General features: G+C 36.2%; 1 protein-coding gene and 1 non-coding gene across 2 annotated transcripts in view; one reads left to right on the forward strand and one right to left on the reverse strand.

Moving 5' to 3' along the window:
* The window catches only part of KCNH7 (potassium voltage-gated channel subfamily H member 7), a 461,431-nt gene that overhangs the window by 274,514 nt on the left and 163,289 nt on the right, over positions 1-23,628 (forward strand). The gene's annotated exons all lie outside the window — the stretch shown is intronic.
* Positions 13,519-13,591, reverse strand: TRNAK-UUU. The gene has a single exon. It is a non-coding gene; the product is annotated as a tRNA-Lys (tRNA).

Raw genomic sequence — 23,628 nt, forward strand, 5'->3', positions numbered from 1 at the left:
TGAAATAGAAATAAGTAAGTGCTCCTGGGTGGCTCAGTCAGTTAAGTGTCTGCCTCTGGCTCAGGTCATGGTCCCAAGGGCCTGGGATCCAACCCTGTGTCTGGCTCCCTGTTCAGCTCTCCCTCTTCTCCTCAATTGTGCTCTCTCTCACTATCTCTGTCTCTCTCAAATAAATAAATAAAATCTTTAAAAAAAAAAAGTGGCACCATTGACATGTCATCAGTAAACTATACCTTTGGAATGCCTGAGCCCTTTCTTCCTCATGCAGTTGACCAAATCCTGCTCATCTTTTGGGATGAGGCTCCCCAAAGCCTATTTGAAAAACAATGGCACTTCTGATACTTACCTACCTGGTAGAATTGTTTCACTTCCCCTTTGGGTACCCTTGTGTTCTGTGCACAATTCTCTTAGAGGTACTGAAACAAAAATATTACACTTCGGTGTATACAGGTGTGATCTCTCCCTGACCCTCACCTTTGCTCACCAGAATGAAAGCCCCACAAAGGCAATTACTCTGTTTTATTTGTCTTTACAGCTTCAAGCAAAGTATCTGGTCTTTATTAGATATTTAATAAGTGTCTACTTAAATGAATAATGAATTAATGTTGTTTACATAACATGGTAAATTATTTTTTCTTCCTTGTACTTAATGATCATATTTTTAAGCCAACTGGTTCAATTTAGGCAGGTAGCTTGTATCAGTAGGGTAGGCCCTATGGAACTGAGTTTGAGAGGAAACCTCATTCTAATCTTGTATAAATAAATGAACTGCAAATGATGATGAAGCCCTTATTGAGCACCTGCAAGTCCCCAAATATTATGATCTGCCTAAATAAAATTGGACTAGAACAAAGTAACCATGCTTTATACAAAAATAGATTTAGAAAAGACATTAAATCCAGGTAAGTGTCTTAGCTATGAGGCTGGTGAACTCCAGGAAATATGATGGAAAAGAAAAACACAAAATGACAGATAAAAGGTGCTTGTTTCAGAGGAAAGTTTTGGTGCTAGTAGACTCCCCAGAAGGCAGTGACCTCTTGGGGTGAATCCTTTCAAAGACTTTGAGGTCTCCACTCTAAGCATTAAAATGGCAGGACGTGGTTCCCAGAAAAATGAAAATGACTTGTAAATATCTTAAAGCAATAAACGATAAGCTAATATTTAAGTATTTAATACCCAGCACTTTTATAATCATTATTTTATTTAGCCCCACAAAAACCCTTTATTATCCCAAGCTTTATAAATGAGGAAACAAAGGTACAAAAGCCTCAGTAATTTGGCCAAGGTCACATACCTCAGATTAAAGAAGCTAGTATTTGAATCTGATGTCAGGACATTCCAAACCACTCTCCTGTTCCAAACCTAAAAGATAACAGGAAACTCTTCAGATGATGAAATTTTGTAAATACAGTTTCACACCCCTTGTAATGATCTTGGGAGACCAAGCACTGACTTCCAATTTGCAATGTCCCAGTATGTTTAAAGTCATGTAAGTAAATCTACACTGTACAGCATCAGGATAACTAAACCACCATTCCACAGGTGTATTTAATGGAACACGTTGAGATCTCATACAGCAGCATAACATTGACTTTTTCCTTTCCCATCTTATTTTGCCATTCAGTAAAAATTGTCATCCTTTGGTGCTTCTTATCAAGATAGTTTTGTATGCTACTAATTTTTCCTAACATTTATATGTAAAACATATTATATCGTAGTGTAGGGGGTTATACTAAATAATGAAAATCTATTTAAATAGCCTATGTTGTCTAACTTATGTAAATGGAAACATTTCCTAGGGCTAGTGAGTTTTTGGTCTTTTTCAAATAAAGTAACTTATTTGCATATGTTACTTAAACAACTGATGATCAGGAAAGAAATCTGTTACTCTAGTCGAAGCATTGTGTAGGAAAAAAAGTACCATGGCAACTGAAGGAGGCTGAAAATCATTACTCATTCCTAGGGGCAATATTTAGATATGGGTAGCAGGAATTATGCCAGCCTAGCAGATGGGCATATTGAAGCCCTTACTTATTGGTATGAAATATTAATAGTGGGGGCATTATTCCAGGCTGAGAACATAAAAACAAATTACTTTGGAGGTTAAGGGGATATGCCATCGCTAATCCATCGCTGAGCTGAATTAGCCTTCAGAAATAAAAAATGGCTGTGAATCACACGTCTAACTTAATACTAAACTTATTTTAACCAGGTGGGGTTTGGAGAAAATATAGAAAGCTATTATGAATTTTCTAAGCTTATGAAATATGGGACAAAAAGTTTGATGCAGGAGATGTATTGATCTAAGGGAGCTAAAAATGAACAGAATGGGAATCTACCCTTTAATGAACCTCAGAGTAGAATCATGTTGTAATTTTACAGATCCAAAAAATATTGTGTTGTACTTCCTTAATCCTAAACCAATAATCCTTCTCATCCTTAATGTTACAAAGAATTAGTGGTCAAGGTCACTCATAAAAATAATAAAGGAAATGACCTGTATAGATATCTCTTTAAATTTACCACAAGGGGTCTTCCCAAGGTTTTCTAAGAAAGAAAAGCAAAACAGATCAATTGTATAGCAATTTTAGGGGTTAGTGAATTCTCTTTCACCTCTCTGGACCTCAATTTCCTTGGGAGTATGTGGCTTGCTTTATGTTGGCAGAGCTAAGAAAATTCATTGAGAAGAATTCTGTAAATATAACACTCTCAAGATCTGTGCTAATGCTTTTAACTGGGACTTAGTACATATGGAATTTTTGCTTTGTTTCTCAACCTTGGTCATGTCATTTAAACTCTCTGGTTCATATCTGTAAATTAGGTAGGAAAAATGCAGGTCTTAACCATGTTATCCGGAGATTCTGGAATGAGAGATTTAAAAAAAAAGGAAAGGTAGAAATGTAGATGGAAAAACAGGATCAAGGAAGCAACATATATGTGGTAATAATTGTTTTTAAATTAATTATATGTGGGGAGGATATAGAAGAGAAAAATACAAATGTCTTAAGTTTTGGAAGAATAATTTTGAATTTCACTAGTTTATTACTATTAAAGAATGAATGCCCAATGAAAGCTTTATTTTAGGCACGTTTTAAGCCTCTGGTAAGAAAAGCTGTGAGTTTTATTGGACAAATATATGTCTTAAATAATCCCATGATAAATCATTGTAAATGCCAGGCACAAGAGAATCTTAAGGGAAAAAGAGAATTGGGGGTGAATTTTTTGTGTAAGTTAACAGATGATTAGATTCAGACACTGTCTATAACCATCAGAAGACAATGCCATGAAGTCATTTCTTACTATTGAAAAGGATCCTACTTACAGAACTCTAATTATATGCTTTCGTCCAACAGTCAACATGCTGGGTTAGTTTTTTCAGTCTGCACTTTATAAACTTTGAACTCAATTTTCACTTCATTTTTTTAAAGAATAATAGGTATTCAGTTAAATCTGGAAATTTAAGGATATAAGGCGAGAAGTCATTGAATTGTTGCAAGGGCATTCTTTGATTGATTTCATCCTTGATATACTATCAGCTAGAAAAAGCATAATGGTGTTCTAGGCCATGCAAATAAAACCACCACTGAAGTAGGTCTGTGTGTGTGTGTGTGTGTGTGTGTGTGTGTGTGTGCTTGCATGCATGTGCATGCACACACAAACTTCCATATTGTGTTAATAAAGAAATAGGGTACAAAATGGAGTAATTCACATGTAAATGCCCACATACCTTAGAACTCTAATCAATTGTTGCTTACTAACCAGTTCAGTTTATATATTTAGCACTTTCATGTTAGTCATTATATGATTCCATGCTGAACACCACCTACAGGGACTTAGTATTACCTGAGTTCTCAGACGAAGGAAGCAAGTTTCCTCAGATAATATGCGGCAAAGATCAAACTCAAACCCTTGGCAGTTGTCCCTGCCTGGGAAATGCTTATTACTGCACATTTAAACTCCGTGAATATGCCATCTTTCATTTAGTGGTGCTCACTTAAATTACAAGTGTCAAAAATAGTTACGCTATGGAAAGTGACCTTGTGTTTCTTAGTCAGATAAGTGACAGTTCGAAGAAAGACCAAAACCTATCCGTATCCTCAAACGTTAGCAATAGCAGTAGGATCTCCACAAGGGCAAACATTATTCCCTACTGCCATGGTCATACCAGGCTATATGGCGTAAGTGTGGATACCCAACTTGAAGATGGATTCTAGAAGAGCTGAGTTCATGCTAGAACATTTAAATCAGACTTTGCCCAGGAGCAATGAACAACAGCAACATAGAAAAGGAACAAAGAAAGGAACATAGACACTCAAAAGCCAGTTGTAAGATCCCATTACGTTTGGGATTCCTAAGCAAGCTGCTTCTTTTTGGTAGAGGCTACCCTTCTCTGACCACCTGGCAACACTCTGAGCTTCCTCAAAGCCCAACCTAGGTGAGCAGGGCCCAGAGAGAGGCAAGTCTGCCTCCCATGTTCCAACACCTGAGCTGAGACTGACCTTTTCTCCTTGGGTAGCTAAAACCACCCCTTATTCTTTGCCTACATTGCAGTAACCTGAACTCATCCCAAAGCCTCTGCTCAGCCAATGCAGAACACTACACCAGACATCCAGCCTCCATATAAGGGATATGCACACTGTTCATAGAGCAGAAAATGGACACAGAGAGGGACCTATGTGTTCACTGCCAAACCCATATCCTTACAACTAAAGCCTGTCTCAATTACCCAGCTTTTAAATTATATACAAGCAGTATTTTAATACAATGTACCACATTATAAATCAATAATAAAATTCAATTAAGGTTTTGATTTAAAATTTTGTATATTGCATAACAAAGGCAAAGTTTTCATTTTTACTTAAGAATAAAACATTGCTTTAAAAAAATGAGATGTTGTTTCTTCTCAGCAAAAATAACAATCAATACTGTTACTTCATAGGAAAAGCAACAGCCACAGCAAAAATATGAATAGATGAAAATAACGTGCTTAAAGGAGAAAGAAAAGGGAAGCATACACACTGTATGTCATGAATTTTCTATATAAATTAGATGTCTAATTGTGGTATTTCTAGAATATAAATAAAAATTACAGATCTGAGAGAAATCCACTACTGAGCAAAAATTTTGATCCTATGAAATCCAACAGTCAATGGAAATAATTTTTCCAGATTATAAAACAAAAAAAGCTATTTCAGTTCTTTATTTTAAGTATGAAACTAGCTGACTACCCTGGTTCTGTATAAGAATCATTCCATTTCAACAACTAACACCCTTGCAGAGACTAACATCCTGGAAAAAATGCCCTTATACTAAGTTATTTCAAGAAGGGTGAATCATGGAACGAGCCATTGTCTGGAAAGTCACCTTTTAAAGAGTCTGATTACAACCCCTTTAGTCTTCTGCAACTCTGCAATATTTTTAAATCACAAGTATTTGTAGAAGTAAAATTATTTTTATTTTGAGCAAATAGCTCAAGAGAACGTATTAGTTTTATCTGGTTTTTCTTCAGTTTTGGTGTTGGAAGTACGATCTAGACATTAAACCCGCATGTTCCAAAAATAATCGAATTCTTGTTCATGCTTCATCAGTTTCACTAGTTGGCAAAGGCATAACACTTTTCACCTTGAATGCAGCAGGGATCCTTTTCTATGTAAAGGTTAAACAGTCAGCTGGGCCATGATACATTATTTTCTGTCCCTCTGTCCCCTTTTTAATTCTGATTGCTAGCCACCCAACTACCTGCAGATTCCCAGCTGTCCTCAGCCTGGCTAAGTGGGGTCTTACCTTTCAGCCTCTGGCCTCTTCTCTCCCTGAATTCTTCTTGAAGCCAGAATGGTGTGATACTTTTGCTCCTGTTCCAATGTGGTGGTTATAAGTTAGCTACTTCCTGAGTGGTAAAAAGAGCTTGTCAGCACAAGTATCTCTAAGACCAGAGTCTTACATTCACAAGAAACTTTGAAATAGTACAGAAATGCTTCAGAAATGTAAACTTCCAATCACAGAGGAAAAAGTTGGTTCCTGATTCATAAATTCTGTAGCAATGCAATTTGGCATTTACTTTTTTGCATTTTGAGAGCACCCTGTTCCTGGATAGTTGCCACACGAGAATTATTCTTACAGTTGACATCCTCACTAGTTTTTGGAGTTTACCCCCACAGAGAATCAACAGACAAACATATAGGTCAAGTTGATATGTCAGGGAACAAATATTTTAGAAAGCTAGAACTAATGGCTACAGTGGGTGTTCATTTCTAAAGATGAGTACAGCTTCTGCCCTGTTTTATTAACTAATACATTTCTGTGAGACAACTCTACATTGTAAATTGTGTTCCCATGATTCAGACAGAACTCCATCAGTTAAATATCACTAGTGACAAAAGTACTTCAGCCACACATCCACACAGTCCTCCTGCCCACTGTCCACACAGACACAATGGTAGCTCAGCTACAGTGTCCACGCAGACACACTTATGGGGGCTACCTTTCCTCATCAATATAGGTATCATCATTTCTTGGGTCCCACATGTTGTCTTGAACATGTTTATGTTCAAACATAAAGCTTTAATTTTAAAGTGGTTGCAACAAAGACTAATAATAACAATGACTAAAAAGAACCAATTGGGTAAGTTGGAAATAATATTACAAAATGGTTATGGGTGTGTGGCTGCATGGTGTGAAGTCATAGAAATGGTAAACTAGGAGGGACATTAGCTTTCATTTTTTTATATCCTTGCTTTTAAATGTTCTAAAATAAAATAGCTTTGCAAATAGTGATATTGGTACTAGGATTAATAGCAAATATTGAGAGCATTTTATGCAGTTTCTGGCATAAGTCAGCATCTTTATTACCAATTCTGCTGCTACTGATCACAACCAACTCTCACACTGATTTTTCTCCAAATAATTCATTGGAATTCTTTGATATAGAGCTCTTTAAACATGGTCCTGTAATTGAGTTCTTTAGAAATTATTAGAGTCTGGTTCCTTAAATTCTCTGGCTTAGATTCCTCAACTGTTAATTAAGGAGCCTAAAATTGATGAATTCTAGAATGCTATGATTCTATGATTTCTAAACCATTTGATATCAAAAGACTTTTAGACGTTTGCCACCTGTAAACCATCTATTCTTTTAGATGGGCACAACATTTTTAAGAAAAGACCCTATTTTGTATCAGAACTTATACACTTTATTCAGATCCCCCATCTTCCTTTATTATATTTTTTTTATTTTTTGCTTTTCGTTTTTTGATTTCTCTCTTTCTTCTTCTTTCTTTCTTTCTTTCTTTCTTTCTTTCTTTCTTTCTTTCTTTTTCTTTTTCTTTTTCTTTTCTTTCTTTCTTAGTTTCAAATGTAGAATTTAGTGATTCATCAGTTGCATATAACACCCAGTGTTCATTACATTACATCACATGTCTTCCTTAATGTCCATCACTCAATCACCCCATCCCCTCACCCCCCCCTCCAGCAACCCTCAGTTTGTTTCCTATAGTTAAGTCTCTTACAGTTTGTTTCCCTCTCTGATTTCATCTTATTTTATTTTTCCCTCCCTTCCCCTATGATCATCTGTTTTGTTTCTTAAATTCCACATATGAGTGAAATCATATGATAATTGTCTTTCTCTGATTGACTTATTTTGCTTAGCATAATACCCTCCAGTTTCATCCACGTCATTGTAAATAGTAAGATTTCTCTCTTTTTTTTAATGTTCCATCGTATATACATACCACATCTTCTTTATCTATTCATCTGTCAATGGACATCTGGGCTCTTTCCATATTTTGGTTGTTGTGAACATTGTTGCTATAAACATTGGGGTGCAGGTGCCCCTTCGAATCACTAGGTTTGTATCCTTTGGATAAATACCCAGTAGTGCAACTGCTGGGTCATAGGGTAGCTCTATTTTTTACTTTTTGAGGAACCTTCATACTGTTTTTCCAGAGTGGCTGTACCAGCTTGCATTCCTACCAATAGTGTAAGAGGGTTCCCCTTTCTCCACATCCTTGCCAACATCTGTTATTTCCTGACTTGTTAATTTTAGCCATTCTGACTGGTGTGAGGTGGTTTTGATTTGTTTTTCCCTAATGTTGAATGAAGTTGAGCTTTCTTTTTTTTGTGTGTCTGTTGGCCCTTCCATCTTCCTTTATTTTTTTAAGATTTTTATTTATTTATTTTTGAGAGAGAGAGAATGAGCCAGGGAGGGAGTGGAGGGAGAAGCAGACTCCCCACTGAGCACGGAGCCCAATGCAGGACTCGATCAGAGGACCCTGGGATCATGACCTAAGCCAAAGGCAGACACTTAAATGACTGAGCCACCCAGCCGCCCATCCATCTCCTTTAGTGGATCAAAGCAGAAAGCAAAAGATCAGAGTTGTGTATAAATTCCCCCAAAATGCATGTTTATGTGATTATTATTATCCTCATTTGTAAATTTTCCACCATAACACTATTCACTTCTTTTACTTATTTTAGATTGTTTACAGACTAAAATTTATCTAAAATAATTTACCAGATCTCATATCATCTATAAAATGGTCCCTTTAATAGACCTTTAAAGTTATAAGAATTTCAAAACAAACTTTATTTTTGAAAAAAAACACCAATTTGAGTAGGACATAGTACAAGTGGGGTATATAAACCTTCATTCCAATTTGAATAGGATGCTTTTAAAAACATATTTTATTTTTAATCTTACCTTGTGCATTGCAATTTGTGATCAGTTTACTCTCTAATTAATATAGTTGATATGGCTCTTTATAAGATTTTTGGTTTTGGACTCAAAACATACATTAGTAGTATGGCCCACAGTATGGGTAATACCCAGTGCTTTATGACGCAATGGGTAATTGCGTCTTGAGGGAGATAGTAGGATTCCTGATTGTCACCTAAATTGGGTTTCACTACAGTTCTGGAGGAGGTGGACAGAGGTAGAAGGAAGGAAAGAGTTAAAATCCTTCCAAAAAATTCCACGGAAAATTCAGGTAACTCAGTTAAGCACACTGCCATGTTGGTAGAGAGGTAGAAGAACCAACAGGAAAGCGTAAACCCAGTTTAAGCACTCAGGAGGAAAAACAGCCCCCACTGAGCTGCTGTGGGGAGAAGACCCCCTGGGTGGCATGCATATTAAGGGTGTCCCTGTGGTTACTGCCCCCAGGGCAGGCCTCAGTTGGCCATGGGTGTGCAGCAGGATGAATAGCTTAATTTTGAATCTTCTTTATATTTATTTCAAAAATCATTCTGCAGTATATGAAGGAGGAAAACACTTATTTTAAAGGCACTTCTGATAAACTTCCCCAAATGACATCTATATCAACGTAAGTAAATAACCTCAAATTATGATAATTTTATAAGAACGTTTTGTGTGTTATTTTCTATCAGTAAAAATCAAGTGTGTCAGTTTACCAGAGAAACAGTTCCTACAGTTAAAGCAATAAGCTGTTTTTAAGAATGCTTTTAAATGTTTTGCCAGGGACTTAATATGTCTTTTGTGATTTTAAATAACTCATTAAAAACTGTGAATATCAAAAACCCCACCAGTTTTATGTAACAGGCTGTTAATTAGGAAGAGATTTTGGAAACTCTAATTTTATTTATTAACTTATATTCAATATTTGCTTAATGCTTAAGTTTGGAAATGTTCCTATTACTTCTACTACTACACTCTACATTCTCATTAGTCTTTAGATATCTTTTGAGCATATAGCTGGCTTATCTTGTTATATTAAGAAAAAGAAAGGAAATGGAAAGTTCTTGAATATGGTCTCTTTGCAGAAGAAAGTGCTAATTAAAGCACTACCTGTTACTTTTTCTGTACATACATATGTCTTATCAAAGTAATTTAGCATTTAAAATTCTCTTCAAAAAATAATGTAAAGTTTGAAGGTTGAACTCTAACTCTTGTATACAAATACACTTTTAAATAGTTGCTTCCCATAATACATAAAGATAGTTTTGCTCATGATTTAGGAGGGCTCTTCAAAATATCTGTGTGCAGTGTTATCTCCTATTTTTAAGGACATTAGAAAAAATATTACTTTTGTCTTTACTTTAAAAGAAAGTAGTTTTACTAAAATAATTATATACCCTCACACAGACATACCTCCCCACTCTAGTGTGGGACATTAAAATTAAAACAGCAGGGGGGCCTGTGTGGCTCAGATCATGATCTGAGATCTTGGGATCAAGCCCCGTGTTGGGTTCCCTGCTCAGCAGGGAGTCTGCTTCTCCCTCTCCCTCTGCACCTCCCCCACTCATTTTCTCTCTCTCTCTCAAATGAAGAGATAAAATCTTTAAAAAAAATTAAGAGAACAGATTAACCTACACAACTTTTCACTATAAAGCTTAACTATGGACCTGATTAGGTGTTTCTATACCTCACTAAGGGCAAGAATCTGATTCTTATTCATCTTTAAATACTTTGTTCATTGCCTGGCACGTGGAAACCTCTAATAGCTTATTTGTTGAATGAATTAATTAACTACTTTAACTTGACCTAATTGCCTGTAATAGCGTGCTCTCCTTCATTATAATTGCAATCATATAAAGAGCACTTTATTCATTTTCTAAGTATGTTTGGATACACATTTAGGTTAACAACAGAAATTTATTATTGCTTCTTCAATTTGGAGCAAGGGGAGATAAAAGGTCACAGTGCAAAGGTCTGCTGCATTTGTCTATATCATGAATTCACCAATTAATATTTAATGAGCACCTACAGTGTATGAAGTTGTGCACTACGTAGTGAGAAATGAATATTTTAAAATATTTCAGTTTTTTTGTTGTTGTTGTTGCCTCCAGGAACTTTCAGTCACATATTTCCTATCTTGGACTACAGTAGATGATTTTACTGTTTCTAATTATTTAATCATCTTCCTATAAGAGAATTAACATCCTTGCCATGTTGATGTTGAGCTTCACCATACAATATGTCTTGGGCTAATGAGATGTGAGTGTAAGTGATATATATCACATTTGAACAAAAGTTTCAAGAGCCACTATATGGCTCAGTCATTGCATTTTCCCTCTGCCATAAGAACAATGTGTCCCAAATAGTGACAGCCCTGTTTGCTTGGAACCTGGAATAAAGAAGGATCTAGCAGCAGAGCTACAGACAACCCACGGCTAAGTCTGTGTTTAACAGGAGCAGAAGATAAGCCATTTTTGGAGTAGACTACCGAGATTTGGGAAATTGCTTTTTCCATAGTGTAGTCTTCCAAATGTGACTAGTACGTGGACAAGTTCAACAGAAGTTCCCCAGGCTATTTTAATGTCAGAAAGATATTCTCACCAAGTGTATTGTTTCATTTCGTTTTGCTTTTTGCCTTAAAAAATTGTAGCGATTTTTACCAATAAAAACTAGATCCATCCGACTCCATACTTGCTCTGCTTTACCATGTTGTCTTTTTAATGTAATGTTAATAATAACTGTCATAATAAATGTATGAGAGGACATGCAGCAAACATTTGACTTTATCACACTTTCCCACTTAACTTTCCCGACAGTTATACAAGTTAGACACTGTTACTATCATCCCCATTTTATTTCTTTTCCAGATTAAAAAGGTCATATAGCTTGCCCACAATTACATGGCTATCTTTGCTCATTCTTGTTTCCTATTGTGCTTTTCAGAAAGAAAAGCCTAAAAGGTACTACGATCCCAAGTGGAGGGTCCTGGAGACAGGAGACCGGTGCTTCCGTCCCCATTAGTTAGCTGCGTGACTTCGAGTACATCACTTATCTCACTTATGCCTCAGCTTCCTGATCTGCGGAAAAGTTTACGCAGACTCAAAGCAGGAAATATGTACGAAAAGTCTATATAAATTACAAGGAACAAAGATATGTGTTGTTATAATTATACAGAAAGAATGATCTTCCTTCTTTTAAAAATTAACTTTGCAGATTAACGGCACTTATCTTCAAACTTATTTTCTGGTTTTATGGTTTCTGTCTGTGGATTTACTCTTTACTGGCAGTCTTTATTCCCAATCTACCACTCTACACATTTCCATTTCCCAATCACTAGTGATTAAAAAAAAAAAAAAAAGCTGCTAGGAATGGCCAGCAATCCTTGTAGCGAGAGATGAAAGATTACTCCAAACTTTGCTGTGAAAGAGAAAAGAAGGCAAGGTGGTCAATGCTCAGAGACGAAGACCCTTTGCTCTTCTTTGCTCCCGCTTTTATTGGTCCTTCTGGATAATCACAAATCCTATCACTGTTTCTCAAGCACATGATGTGTGACAAGGGGCCTTACTGAAACTGGGAGGGCCTGTTTACAGGAAAGATATTATATGCTAATTTGCCTGTTCTATGAGTTCTGCTAAACATAGCCTTGGGGGCAATGCCTACATCTCTTAGATCACAGGACAGCTGTTTGGGCTAAGAAAGTTTCTGGAAGGCAACTCCCCATGGCATTCCAATGGCAGAGTGTCACGCAGGCCTCACGTTCCAAAGGCCTGCGCCCTTCTCCAAAACCTTCCCTGCCCTCAGCAGCCTCCATGTTACATTTTAGCAAGCCAGGTATTATGGCTGATTTCAAGCTCTACATTAACCCCAACAAAAAGCAACGGATACAGAACAATAGACTGTCAGAAATGTAAAGTGGCATATACAGCATTATTTAAAATAATTACTATCACTGGGAAAGATAACACCTGTGGTAACCAGGCTCATGTATCCAGGAATTTAACCATTCCTTGTCAATGACGTAATAATTTTTTTACTTCATGTATATTTCGCAAAGACTAGGTGAAGTTTGCTTCTTAGTCAGCTGCAGCAGGTTGCCTTCCAAAGACAGCTGCACCCATATTTCCTCTGTCTCCTGCTTCCATCCACTGTTCCATCGAGATGAGGAGTCTATTTCTCTACTCTCTAGAGTATAGGTGGGCCCTGTGACATTTTGACTTCTAGAATATGAAAGACATGATGCTGTACTGGGGTTAGCCATCAATTGGCCTAGCAACTTCCACTTTCTACTTCTTGTAAAGCTCACAACAACACTCATTCTAGGATGTTTCCCCTAAAAACTAAAGCACCTTTTTCTGAGAAAACCAAGCCAGTTGGAGAAGGCATATGTACGCATTCTAGTGGGTAGCTCACCAAGGAAATTCCAGCTACCAGCCAGGGAAAATGCACCATCTTGGATATCCAGTCCTGTTCAGTCCAGGCCAGTCTTCAGATGGCTGCAGCCACAACCAAACTCTTAGCTGCAACAACATGAAGGAAACTGAGCTACAGCCACCCAGCTCAGAACTTAACCTAGAGAACCATGCAAAATAATAACCAAATTATCATTTTTAAATACTCATTACTGGGGTGGTTTGCAATAGATAACTAGATAGAATACCAACTGATCTGCATAACTTGTTCTTTGTTTCTTTCTGTGACTCTATTAACACAGTTTGACTAAAACCAAATGATTTTTAAACAAAACTCTATAGCGATTGGGCCATATTGATATTATGTTATTTTTAAAATTTTATAGACTAATGTTATTTTACTTTATTTTTTTTAAGTAAGCTCTATGCCCACTGTGGGGCTTGAACTCAAGACCCTGAGATCAAAAGTCACATGCTCTACCAACTAAGCCAGGCAGGCACCCCTAGACTAATTTTAAAATGAAGGTACTATTTCACATGTTCTACAGCTTAGTGTGGAAATTAATTTTTAGGAAAAGATGGAATTTACATGCAAACACTAAAAATGATCACTGAATTTTTATTCAATTATTTGTGTGAGAATTTTGTAATTGAATTTGAATTTACTTTCAAAAGTAATGGATTTGAAAACACAATAAAATAGGTTTTCAGGTATCAGTTTTCGTACATTTAGAATGATGTATCATGTCAGGTAAATTGCAGCCAGATGTTCACAACCGATTTCTTCCTTAATAGGGATTTTTTTTTCCCAAATGAAAAATACCTTTCATCTTTTTCATAGTTATGAAAGTAATACATACACACTCATTATGAGAATTCCAGCATAAACTATGAACAAAGTAGAGGTAAGAGTCCTCTGAATATTCACATCCCAAAGATAGTGTTAGATAACCAAGTGTCTCTGCCAAGTTATTTCATCTCTCTGTGATTTGATTTCATCTATAAAACCAAGATAATAATATTTCATAGGCTTCCTGTGAAATTGTATAAAATGATACATACAAAACATTTAGAACAGAGCCTGACATATAATGTAGTTATTTTTAATTGTAACAGTTCAATGTACAAGTATGTTTCCTTCCATATTTTATTCTAGGCATGCATAATTATGTATACATTTTAGCAAAATTTATGGAATCATAAATGCTCAGTTTTCAAGCTGATTTTTTAATTCTTTATTATATCATGTGAATATAGTTTTATACCAATACACAGAAATGTGCCTAGTTCCTTTTTATCACCACATTGTATTCTAATTAATCAACAACATAACTGAAAATTCCCCAGGGTTCTATTTGAATGTTTTGTTTTAACAATTTGAGTCAGCATAAAAACACTATAATGAACATCTTTATTAACATCTGTCTAACACATAGGATCCTATAAACAATGAAACTGGAAAAATAATTACCCTAAATATATGGAAATTTTTACTCGAATGTATTAGACCATTTTATGATCACATAGCAAGTGCTTTATTAACTCTAAATCTTTATAGATACCAGGAGGCTGCTGATCTAGATGTAGAAAAGAAATACTGATGAAACCAATATATGCAGACTACAAGAAATACAGAAACCTGAAACCTAAAATTCCCATAATATTACCAGGATTAGTCTCCTAAATAATCAAGTTTAGTTCAAAGTTCTGGGTTCCTACATTAAAATTAAGTTTAGTATGTCACAAAGAGAACTCTTACTTTATGACGCCATGTGAAATTCTAATCTAAAGACTAAGTAAGTTCCAAATATACATGAGTATCTGAAGACAGAATTTTGGTAAAAGGTATCAAATCATAGATATTGGGAAATTAAGTGAAACTGAGGGACATTAGCATACTAACATTGAATTGGCGTAATGGATAAAATAAAATGTCAAAGAGAGCAGAACTTGTTTAATAAGTCAGTGTTAACACCAAGTAAATACCACGCAGTGGGACCAACCTGCCTGCTTTGTCTCCTATTTCCCATTCCTTTAAGCAGAATTTTCTAACACTGGCAATGTTAGAACTAAGGGTTTGGCTTGAGGGGGTGAAAAAGAGAATTTGACTCCAAAAGTTTTTTAAAGTTTATTTAAATACAATTTAGTTAACATATACTGTATTATTAGTTTCAGGGATAGAATTTATTGATTCATCAGTTGCATTTAACACCCAATGCTCATTACATCACATGCCCCTCTTAGTGTCCATCAATCAGTTTACCCCATTCCCCCCACACACCTCCCCTCCAGCAACCCTCAGTTTGTTTCTTATAGTTAAGAGTCTCTTATGGTCTATCTCCCTCTTTGTTTTCATCTTATTTTATTTTGCCTTCCCTTCCCCTATGTTCATCTGTTTTGTTTCTTAAATTCCACATATGAGTGAAATGTCATGCTATTTATCTTTCTCTGACTGACTTATTTCACTTAGCATAACACCCTCTAGTTCCATCCAGTTATTTGCAAATGGTAAAATTTCATTCTTTTTGATGACTGAGTCATATTTCATTGTGTGTGTGTGTATATATATATATATATATACCACTTCTTCCTAATCCATTCATCTGTCAGTGGACATCTGGGCTCTTTCCATATTTTGGCTATTGTGGACATTATTGTTATAACCATTGGGGTGCGTGTGCCCTTTTGAATCACTAGGTTTGTATTCTTTGGGTAAATACCTGGTAGTGCAATTGTTGGGTCATAGGGTAGCTCTATTTTCAACTTTTTGAGGAACGTCCATCTGTTTTTCCAGAATGGCTGCACCAGTTTGCATTCCTACCAACAGTGCATGAGCATTCCCCTTTCTCTGCATGCTTGCCAACATCTGTTGTTTCCTGAGTTGTTAGGTCCCGTCTTCAGTCTGCCAGCATATAAACATAAAATCCATGTAAAAATATCAAGCTTGCTATGATAAGACAGCTCCGAAGTAAGTTGCCTAGACTTCACCTTCCAACCAATTTGCCACCCTTTGCCAACCCATTTCGGATTTCTGACATCCAAAACTATAAAATAATAAATTTATGTTGCTTAACCTACTAAATTTGTGGTGATTTTCTATAGCAGCAACAGGAAACTACTATACGACCAATGAAGTACATTGTTATAAAGAATTCCAAAGCTCATTACTTCATAGTAAGCCAGCTTTGATAAGAAGAGTGTGACTGGCTAGAAACACGTGTTTTACAAACATTCACAGTGGATTAAGTTCTGATTGGTCCTTCTAAAACCATGTGAGGGTACAAAGTAAACTATACCTTCCTTTTATTGCTTTTTGTAATAATGATTTTATGTTATTGCTATAGCTATGCTGAGGATAAAGTGACTTGTTTCTTGAAAGTAGGATCCCTAAGTCACTGATAGCACAGTGTTCCCTATACATTATAAAGGCGTATCCCAGGGGTGTGTAGGCAAATGCAACTGCCATAGATACTACAGGTCTGACCCCAGTTTGAATCATAGCCATGTAGTTTCTGGTGGGATCTACTCTGGGAAATTTATTTATTCATTAAACTTGAACAAAACATTTGTGCAGAAATGGGTTATGTTTTAATAAACATAAATAAAAGCAATGGTATATCTTCATCTTATACTCAGTTTGGAAAGTTAATATACAAATAATACGATAGAATCCCATGAAATAGACCATCAATGTAAATAGTATAATAAATTACAAAATCTTTTCAAAAATGCTTAAGAGATCCAGATAAAAGGGTAATAGAGTCCTTTGGAATTGTCCAATATATTGCCTTTGACTCCTTAAATTTCTGCAAAGAGAAAAGTGACAGTTTTAAATTGTGTTTGCTAGATGAAAACAACATGATTCTTTTTCATTCCTGAGTCCAGAGAACTACGACAATGAGATGTCTAACATGGCAAATTAACCAAGGTCTTCATTTTAGATCTTTTGTCACTGTCTTATTAGGGAGATTTGTATTTAAAAGTTTAATTACTGTTTGTCATGCGTTTCCACTGGTTAAAATGCTCATAACAACTCCTAGAAGAATCATTAAAAGTAAAATTCACATTCCGTATCAAGAACTTAGTAACTAAAACCGTGGTGTTATAAAGTTAGTAGTGAATAAAGAAAAATACACAAGAGAGCTAGGATTATAAATCTTTCTTTTTGAGACTTATGGGTAATTTTTATGCTTTATATATTGACATTAGAATTATTTCCAATGCTGGAAATTTCTTCAAATATTAAAAATGCCGCATGGATTTAGACTATTGGATGAACAATGAGCAAGTGAATAAAAATGTACCAGGGATACTATGCAAAATGATATAAAAACCCCATTTTATGACCTCAGAATTGTGGGGATGTATTCATGGTTTTAATTCTTTTTAAATTTATAAAGATTAGATTTATTAAATACTCCTTGAAGTCCTTTGTAATTTCATCCTGTACACTTCTTAAAGTAACAAATGTCTTAAATATACTACCAATTATGAAAAAAAATAACAACAACCCCGTTTTAAGTTTCAAGTTTTACCATTCCTCCTTGTAATATTTGGAAGAGTTACCTTGTGCTCATTGTTAGGGTCTTTGAGGACACCTAATAAAAATACTCTTTCCCTATAACACAGCAAACTAAACCAGTGGAAAAATAACACAAAAAATACAATTCCTGAAGCAAAACTTCACCTTTATGACTCCAAAAAAAGCTACGATAGAGTTTACGTTACATTTTGGGGAGGTTTAAACTTCCTCATACTACGCCGCAGAATAAAACAGCTTTATCTACTCAGAGACATGCAGAGGAGAAAATATGCTCTCTTTGGTCAGGCTTATTCTTAAGAGGTAAAAAGAGCAGCTGATTCAAGAATGCCCAATATATCATATCAATTTTACCAATCCAATAAATTTCCCTACTTTCCCAAAGGTGACCAAAGGGATGGAGAGTGGTCAGGAGTGTTATACTAATCTACCTTCAGGGACATGGAAGAAATACACCGAAGGGAAAGAAGCAACCTCTCCCACTAGCTGGCCTCTCAGATTATTACCAACACACCTTCTCTGAAGTCCTCTTACTTTTTTTAAATTAACTTTGAGAATATTTTCTCAATCTTTAATTCTCCAGATCAAGGGCATAGTTGTAAAATGTACTTCTGAAGAAAGTTTGGATTATTGCTCATTTTAATTTCTTATCTGGGGACCTGGTCTATCACTTAAGCATTTCCTGATGTTTAAGAAGGGTAACTCTTCACATTATCAAGAGCAAGGATTAACCATATATTTTTTCCAGACCTTTTGATTCTAGTTTCCACCACCCTTCTTGAGGATACTCAGAAATGTTGTTGGTCTTCTCAACAGTAGCATGTTGAGCCCAAGTCTACAGGGAACAATGAAAATGTTCACTGTAGCTCTTTAATGAATCATAATTGCTGGTTGAGACCCATCCATTATCTTGCAAATATCATCTAGATTAATCATTCCTGAAATGCCTTGCCCAAAGCCCCAACTGAAACTTCTGCCATTTCACACAGTCCCCATAACTCAATCTCCATTCAGTGTATTCCCCACAGATCAAACTTTTGCTATATGCAGAATTTTCCTGTAATTTTACTGTTCAGTCACCTGAACTTTTGTAAAAATGTCAGATAAGACAAATACCAGAAGTAGTTTTTGTTGTGCGTTAGCTTCCTAAAGCTGCATGATAAAATACTACAAATTAGCAACTTTGAACAATTGATTAGTTCATGGTTCTGTGGGTCAGAAGTCCTGGCACAGTGTGACAGGGTTCTTACTCAAGATCTTACAAGGCTAAAATCAAGCTATCACCCCAGGGCTGTGGCTCTCATCTGGGTTGAGGTTCTCTTCAGGACAAGGGTTGATGGCAGAATCCATTTCCTGCTAGCTGTCAGTTCTGCACCCATTTAGCTTCTAGGGGCTTCCCCTCTCAGCAGTTCAAACGTGAGTGTTTGTTTTCTTCCAGGCCAGAAGTCAAAGAAGACTCTCCCTCTTGTGACCAGCCAGAGAGAAAACTCTGCTTTTAAAGTTCCAAGTGATTATGTTAGGATCACCTGGGTAATCTCCCTTTCTTAAAGTCAACTGTACCATGTGACATAAACTACTTTTAGGGGTCAGACTGATCATATTCAGTGTCACTAGGATTATTCAGGGTATGCATACGGGAGGCAGGAAATCTTGGGAACCATCTTAGAATTCTGCCTAGCAAACACGTGATGATTCCTAATGATTCCCAGGCATAGAAATGCGCGATTGTTCCTATCCTTTTTTCTTTCTTATTTTTAAATCAGCTTCTTATCTTTGCAAAACACTGTCCAAATAAGGCTGCCATTCAATTTTTTAAAACCTAAAATCTCTGATAAATATCTGTTAAAAATTTTTAAGTAGTCTAAATGAATTTACTGAAACAAACAGGCTACTTAGAACCAGACAGACCTGGGCAGGAGTCTGGATTCTACTTCTCCATGGCAATTCAAACTTAGCTGGTTATAGTGATGTGGTTATGGAGACTTGTTTCCTTCTGTAAAATGGAGACAATAATTCTTACCCCCAGAACACTGTTAGTATTTAATGGATGTGTTAAAATCCCTACCACAATGCTAGGTCCAGAATGGCCAGCTAACAATTTCTATTCCATTGTTTTATTTCTCTTTTCTTTTCATTTTGGTCCTGTTTGATATTTACTTAAGCTAAAAAATACCCAACAGATGAAACAGACCAGATTTTGCCTTACAGAAAAATGTTACCTTTCCACCAACGCATTATTCTCAATAGGGCATTAGCATCCTGCAATTTATAACCATTGCCAACAGCTTGCCTGGCATAGAAACACTGCTCTAATCTGTTGATCCCTCTTAAATGCTTAGCATGGGAATCACATTGACCAGCACATTGGTCATTAAAGTAATAAGTTACATACTTTGGCCACCAGTACCCTAACTTGAGTACTTTAAATTTTGATCATGGAAGGTGATTTATTTATATTATTTTTGTACAATACATTTAACGTGCTCAACTTACATGTGGTTCTATAAATCTTCTGTGTCTTGTAGAATGATCTTTAACTGAGTTTCCTTTTCTACACTGAATGTACCTTTGGTGATCCCATTTATTCCCCAGTTTATCTCCTTTGGATTTTTTTTAAACTTCTGATAACTCATTTAACTTAATTAAGTGCCTAAAAATTCTTTGCAAGTGCCTGTCAAATTATTTTTGGCTTAATTTTTTTTACACTTCACCTTTGACTTTTACCAAGTTCCTTCATTTTCTTTCACAATTTCTTCATTTTGGAGAAAATGTCTTAATTTTTTGTTTGGTTTCTTCATTCAAGTGTATGGTTTTGCCACTTAGTCATGCAGGGCTTATGGTTAAATTATTTTCTTGGAAATATGCTTTTAAGTGAACTAAAGGCTTCCCCTGGGATATTAATGAGTACTTCATAAAAAAATGTGTTAAATCTTCCGTCAGGTTTATCTGTTCATCATTAAGCACTGTCCTGTTGGTTATTTTTTGTTCCTCTCACTTTCACTAAAATGTTGAATTTGATTAGCCTGGTGCTGCTTACTACTTTGCCATCCTCTGACCACTGCTCAAAACTAAATCTATTATATTTCATCTCCGTTGAAGTTTTAAAGGAATTTAATCTTGGAAAGTCATTTATCTTCTTCAGATACCTGACCACCCATATTTTGTCCTGATTAAGATTTCTGCCAATCAATATGGGGACAATTGTAGTGCCATATTACATTGTTATTGTTATTGTTATTGTTACTGTTTTCCAGCCTGATTTTTTAGGTTCTTTTTGTCTAACATATCCAGCTGATTCTCATCATCCCCATATTTTTCTACATCTTTATTGTTTAAGTATGGAATGCCTGCTTTCACTTACTTTCCTTGTCTAGTAATATTTTTATCCTGTATGAATCAGTATCCAAATATTTTTGGAACACTCAAATGGGGTAATTTGAGGAGAGTTAATGAAAGAGCCATTTACAAAAAGGAGGGTGGGGTTTATGAGAAGCAACAAGAAACAGTGCAGTGTCCCAGGCTTAGTAACCATGAAGGGTCATTAGAAGGGGCAAGCAGAGGGAATGATAATTATTAGAATCCTGAGACAGGTCTATGTGCTGAGGGCTGGCAGGAACAATGAATTTAGTGAGGGGTGCATCCCAAACTGCAACTTAGTAGAGCTAGATTCTAGGGGAAAAAATACTCCATCTCTGTCTTCCTTCCCTTCAATCTCTTGCTGGAAATCACCACTGGCTAAAACCCAACCAGAAGCCAGAGGATGAGGCAGTCCTGTTAGCATCTTCTCTCCATTCTGAACAGGAGGAGAAGTATAAAGAATGAGCCTTGAAGGGCAAATTGAATAAATTCAACAGAAATACCAACACTGACACCCCCATCTCAATGCCTTCCTAAAGAGGGCATGGTTTAGGAGGAACATACACCGTTGTTCAATTATTTTCCCTCCAGCTCAGTTCTGAATTCACTGTGTATATATTTTCCCAAGCATTCTACACCTTGGCTTCTGAGATGGATTTAGAAATATTTATGCATTGTCCATTAAGATGCAACTTGATATCACCTTTCTGGGAGGTTTTCCATAGAATCTACACGTAGACGCTTTGAAATACCGATTGCTTCTCAGGTGCAGTTCTTAGAAGGAGCAGCATTTTTTAAAATATCAACAAAATAAATTAGTTTTCTTCTTGTGAATCGCAATTTGGGTACAGAGCCTTCCTGTTATGTTTTTCTAGGGATGTTAGTAGATGACCAGATGTTGGCTCCTTCCTTGTTCTTGTTAGCATCAATGGTATATGATATTGCCTGTTCTCTTTGTCCCTAGCAGTTTACTGTGGCAGTCAGAGAAAGGAATCTAGTAAATTAATTCTTCTCATCTTAAAAGTTTTCATCTTTTTCTTCTCAAATATAATACATGATAAATCAGCCTTACCGTTGGTTTTATAATGTCTGTTGAAAGCTCACCAGTGTGCTCAATTTAATTTTTTTTTTCAGTTCTTTACCATTTGGAGGGTGATAAGTTTCCATTGGCACCAAAATGTCTATCCCATTGGTTCACCATAGTAACTGAAATTTCCTTCTTTAAAGAATCTTCTCTAATATAGGACTTTATCTCCAGGAAATTTCCTATCACGTGGACATAGATTAAGAGAAGTAACGTGTTTATAGACAGTCACTAATCAGCTACAAAGTCATCAGGCAAAAAGGAGTCATTGGTATTTTGATGGAGGTTTCTGTTCGGAGAAGCTAAAGGCTTAAAATTCAGCTGATGGAATTAACCCAGCTTTTATGTCCAACATATTTCTAATCATTGGTAAAAACAAATGGACATAGGGGTTATCTGCCAAAAATTTTTAGGCACCAAAGCTGAGATTTATTCTCTTATCTAAAAATTAAGCCCCATGTATTTCTGTCAACAAGTGTTTAGGCCAGACCCTTAGATAAGTATATGGACTGGTAAATTTTTCTAAGAGATAAAATCTAGGAGAAGTTTAGAACTAGAGGCAAGTTCTGAGGAGGAGAATGTATAGTTAGAGGCCAACAGAACCAGAAATATGGGTGTGCATGGGCAGATAGATGCTCACAAGGGAAGTGAGTACACTGTAAGGACGTGTTGTCCCCTCCCTTCAACGTGAAGAAAATGTTTAGCTCTATCTTCCAGTTACTGACTTGTTAGTTATAGGATTCAAAATTATTCCTCGATAATTCTTTTTTTTTAAGATTTTATTTATTTATTTGTCAGAGACAGAGAGAGTGCAAACAGGGGGAGAGGCAGAGGGAGAGGAAGAAGAAGAAGCAGGCTCCCCGCTGAGCAGGGAGCCAGACATGGGGCTCGATCCCAGGACCCTGGGATCATGACCTGAGCCAAAGGCAGACACTTAACCGAATGAGCCACCCAGGCATCCCTGATAATTCATTTATGATAATAATAGCTAACATTTTTTTTCAGTGTATAAGACAGTCTTTTAAGCTTTTTGCAGATATTGGCTCACTTAATCCTCACAATAACACTAGGAAGTGGGTAACCTCATCCCTATTTTTCAGATGAGAAAACTGAACCTCAGAGCAGTTAAGTAATTTATTCCAAGATCAAAAGCTGAAAAGTGGCAGATCTAGGAATTAACCTCTGACAATCTGATGCAGAAGCTTTATGCTTATCCGCTACTCTACACAGCCTCTCATGGACACAGAAAGTACATCCTGTCCCTCAAATAAACATATGTTGCCATGTCCACAAATCAGATTGTCCCCAGCCACATTTTTCTCTTCAACAAAGTATACAGATAGATCATAGCAGTTGCTGCTTTGCTACCTTGAAAAACATAGACTGGGTCATGAATCCTGATGTGGGTAAAACACAAAAACAACAATAAATGTAGTCACTGTGAATTTGAAATAAAACCTCTCTCTTGCTGTGCAACTGTATTTGGAAATATCTATCCAGGGCAATATGAGCCATTGCAAAGCAATCCCTGCCATCAGGTGTCTGCTGTAGGCCC

This window comes from Ursus maritimus, unplaced genomic scaffold, assembly GCF_017311325.1.
Source record: "Ursus maritimus isolate PB19 unplaced genomic scaffold, ASM1731132v1 scaffold_1, whole genome shotgun sequence".
Classification (NCBI taxonomy): Eukaryota; Metazoa; Chordata; class Mammalia; order Carnivora; family Ursidae; genus Ursus; species Ursus maritimus.